Source organism: Nicotiana attenuata, unplaced genomic scaffold (assembly GCF_001879085.1).
Source record: "Nicotiana attenuata strain UT unplaced genomic scaffold, NIATTr2, whole genome shotgun sequence".
Lineage (NCBI taxonomy): Eukaryota > Viridiplantae > Streptophyta > Magnoliopsida > Solanales > Solanaceae > Nicotiana > Nicotiana attenuata.
Window position 1 is genome coordinate 1 of NW_017691231.1, and position 4745 is coordinate 4745.

The window sequence follows — 4745 nt, forward strand, 5'->3', positions numbered from 1 at the left end:
TCAATATGTTGATCGGTTCTTATCATGTTTTACGGACTTCGGGTAATAACTGAGTATTGATTCAAAGTTGAAGCTGGTATTGTGGAACCAAATATCGAAGTAAGACTTGTTCTTGTTATTTCTATCTCCCTATTGTCATTGTTCATTTCCTTATGGTGAGGGAGAGTGTTAATGCACGAAGGGTGATGCCGTGCCATATTGTGAGTGTTAATGCACGAAGGGTGATGTCGTGTCGTGTTGTGAGTGTTAATGCACGAAGGGTGATGCCGTGCCATGTTATGAGAGAGTTAATGCATGAAGGGTGATGCCGTGCTGTTTCTATAGAATTATGGTGAGATTGAGAGTAAAAGCACAAAGCGTGATGCCGTACGTTTTCCTTTACTATGTTTACTTGTTATTATTGGTTCAAGGTATATTGGTTGATCAAGTTCTCATTACTGTCACTACAACATAATGTATTTATAGCTACGAAATCTTAGCTATGAATTTAAAAATCGTGGCTAATACCTAACGATAGCCACAAAAATTAGAATTTCCTGGCTATTTATATATTCGTAAAATTTGCTAGCCATGAAAATTAAATTGGTAAAGCTAATTCCTTATTTTTGCTATAATTGATAACAATGGTAGCAATAACTACCTAAATAGCTACAAATTTATTGCTACAACAAAATTACGCAGCTAATTATAAGTTTTTGTCACGCGTTAAAAGTTATTGTAGCAATAGTAACCTTTTAGCTACAATAAATTATTTACAATAAAATATTGTAGCAAAAGAAATACATTTGCTTCAAGTTATAAAAAAATTGTAGCAATAGGTAAATAATATAGCCACAGATTTATTGCTATGACAAAATAATGTAGCTAATTGTTAGTTTTTGCCACAAACTAAAAGTTAACGTAGCAAAACTATAAAAGTAACCTTTTAACCACAATAAATTATTTAAAATAAAATATTATAGCTAAATAAATAATTTTGCATCATGTCCTGAAAAATTATGGTAATAGTTGGCTTAGTAACCACAATCACATTATTTGTCATTTCTGAGTAATCTAGCCACATATTTATTGATATGATAAAATTTCAAAACTATTTCTTAGCTTTTTCTAAGAGTTGAAACTTGCTATCGTAATAATTACCTTTTGGGCATATTAAATTATCCGGAAAAAAAAATCTTGTAGCTAAATGAGTATTTTTGCTTCAAATTATAAAGAAAATAAAAATAGTTGACTTGAAAAATGAAAATGGTTGCCATGACAAAAATGATAAGTATTTTTGCTCAATTATGAAAAATCATGATCAGAGTTGCCTAACATTAATTATTAGGTGATGAAAAATTAATGTCAAATGTAACAATTATAGTTTTATTGAAAGATAGAAAAAGAGTAATCATATATGATTAAGGAAGAAAGTAGTAATTGTATATGAAATAAAAAATTATTTAACTTTCAAATAAGTAAAATTAAATTCAAAATCAATCTTCAATTTCAAATAGTAGATTATTTGTTACCTGCTTATAGCAGCAAAACTTATCAATTGACTTCTTATAAGACTTATCAAACTAATATTTTATTTGATCGCGCTTATGTAAAATTATAGATTATTATTAATAGTTGTAGATATTATGTATGTCAAGGTATTCATTTTGAAGACTTTAATTTGTTGTAGTATATATGTATATGGTCCTTGATTATTTTTATAGCACTTAATCATATATACTTAAGAAGTCATTTTAAAATAAGTGATCATATATTGAAGAGCTTTCTTGGGGATGGGGGTGCATTTAGTTTTGATAATGGCTAAATGCTCCAGCATATTTAACACTATAAAAAAATAATGATAATCTTAACATCCAAGATCTGCACTCAAGGTGCAACATCAACATCCAAGATCTGCACGCAAGGTGCAGAAGTGCGGTATGAGTACAACCGACCCCATGGGACCCCAACCAAGTATACTAACAAGTATCATAATATAACACGAACTTAGTTGATGCCTCAAATTACATTGAACAACACTAAAACTCGAATCTCACCCCAATTCAAGCCTATTTAAAACTAACAAATTCCAAAGTCTATATTCGATGCCGAAACCTATCAATCTATTCCGATTGACCTCAAATTTTGCAAGCAAACCATAAATGACATAACACAGCTGTTCCAATTTCCAGCATCATATTTCGATCCCGATATCAAAAAGTCAACCTCCCGGTCAAACTTCCAAACTTAAATTTTCTATTTTCGCCATTTCAAGCCTAATTCAGTATTAGTTGTTATATATGTTTTTTATACATATGTTATAATGATATGGATTTACTATATTAATAATTATTAATTATCATAAATTAAATTATACACTGAATTGAAGAAATGAAGAGTTGAAAATTTAATATTATTCTTATATATGAAGGAGATCTTGTCTCTGTTTTGAGTATTATTTGTATTTAAGCATAGTCATATTTTCACTAGTATTACGCTTATTTTTGAGTATAATTTGTATTTAAAAATAGCTACATAAATCTAATTTGTAGACTATTATAAATCTAATTATGATTAGTTGAATTAAGAACTAATAATTTGACACAGTTAATATATAAGTTTAAATTATTTATTATATTAACTTTAAATAATGTTTAATGATTAATAAGATATAAATTAAAATAAATAAATCTAATTACTTGACATCGGATAACAATGTTATATATTGGGAAAATTCTTGTACTATTTTTTTCGTTATAGTTATTAGGCGGGAAAAAGTGAATTCACAATTTGAGAAAGAAAACACAATTTAACAAAAAATGAAAAATCCCTCCAAATTATTTCCTTCTACTTTTTTGTGCCTATTTCCTTATTAGAGGGATTAAAGAGCAAAATTAAAGCAAGATTAGAGAGCCAAACCCTAAAATACTAAAGGGGCCAAAATCTAACGAGCAAAATCTTTTATTACTCTGGAAGCAAAGGTTCCATCTTCTTCCTCTGTCTCAATCCCCAGTTTCAATCTTCAAAAAATTGTTATTTTATTTATTTTGCCGGATTTTAATATTAATTTACAGTTATTCACTTCTCTTGATCTTAGATCACAGGATTCGTTTCTTGGCATGGCAACATGGATAGACGACCGACGATGTCGATGCAACCAGTTGCAGCCATGGGTGTGGATGGGTTTTCTCTACCTGAGCAAGAATACAAATCTGAGCATCCAATTTTTATTTATTTATTTTGCCTTTGCCATTGCTGTAATTTTAGGGATGCGTTTGAATTCTCGGCCTTTATTGTCACACTTCCAGGAAATCTTGTTGCAGTTTCAGCTGTCACTCCATTGCTGCATTTTGTGCTATTAAGGTCGATTCTTTCCCTTTGTTTCTTGTCCCAATTAGTTGGTTATACTTGTTTATAGTGTGAATATGTATATTTAAGTCAGTAACCTATGCCCTGCACAATAGGTGTTTGACAGTAGGTATGACAATTTCTTTTCATTTGAAATGTGTTCTAAAATCGTATTTGTGGTTTTTTGCACCATCATTAATTGAAAACTTCTATATATTTGTGTTTACTTTGATTTTCATAACCTAATTTCTCGTTTGCTTAGCTCTAATCTGAAAGCATTTTTAGTATCACTTCCTTGCATCAGATTAATTGTTGTTCTCTGCTGCCTTTATGAGATCGATATGTGAGATTTTGCGATTATACAATAATATGCCTTTATTGGAGGGAGGGAGGTGTGAGCTCGAGTCGCCCAAGAGCAAGGTAGGGAGTTCTCCTTCGAAGGTCTATCGGAAATAGCCTCTCTACCCCAGGGTAGGGGTAAGGTCTGCATACACACAACCCTGGGTTGTTGGTTGTTGTTGTTGTATGCCTTTATATCGGTAGATAACTTATTTCATATTCGGTGGTTTGAACTTTTGTTGCTTAGTATAATTTTTTAACTAAAGTTGGTTTTGAAAAAAGAGATATATTACATGATATGTGGAGCTTTACATGACTCACGAGTTACTTTCTTCATTTTTTTTAGGTTAGAAGTGTTTGTTAGCGAGTCAAACTACTTTGTGAAGATGACTCTCTCTTGGTTCTGTTTTATTGCAGTAGCTAGCTGGAAAACACAAGTAGTTACTATCACACCTGGACTTCAGCTTGCTTATGGTGTTTGTACTTGAAGGCTTTGTCTTAAAGGTGTAAATTTCATTGTGTTAGTTCTTATCCTTACAAGTGGCAAGCTAAGATCGATGTCGATCAGGCTAAGGTGCAGTTCGAAACGAGGGAGGAGATAAGGAAGAAACTATGTGGCTTTGGGTCTCAAATAGATAGTGTAGTAGAAGAATTGTGTAATGTTAATATTTTGAAATTGAAATATAGAATTATGTGTAATTTGAAACCTGTTTTGGAATCTAAAATATTTGGATTCTTAGCTACGTTATAACGTTCTTGTGAGTAACAATTCTTGGTGCAAATTCTTCAATCTGTACCTATGAGTTTTTGAATTCGCAGCTAAATGTGTATGTAATTGCCACGTTAAAAGGTTATGCTACACATTTGCTCTTTTTGTAGCAAATGAAAATTTTAGCTATGATGTTACATATTTCATAGCTAAAGGTATTGACTCTTAGCTACAATATAAAAATGTTTGTGGCAAATACTTCAATTTATAGCTATAGATTTTTTTTTCATGGTTAAATACGAGTACTATTGCTACGAGACTAAGCTATAGAAATAGCCACAAAATTTTAGTTTGTGTGGCAAACAAATTC

At 31.0% G+C, this 4745-nt stretch overlaps 1 long non-coding RNA gene across 1 annotated transcript; it reads left to right on the forward strand.

Moving 5' to 3' along the window:
• Positions 1-2804: 2804 nt before the first annotated feature.
• On the forward strand, positions 2805-4409 carry LOC109222499. The gene is made up of 3 exons (XR_002067417.1): positions 2805-2960; positions 3077-3342; positions 4084-4409. It is a non-coding gene; the product is annotated as an uncharacterized LOC109222499 (long non-coding RNA).
• The last annotated feature ends 336 nt before the right edge of the window (positions 4410-4745 follow it).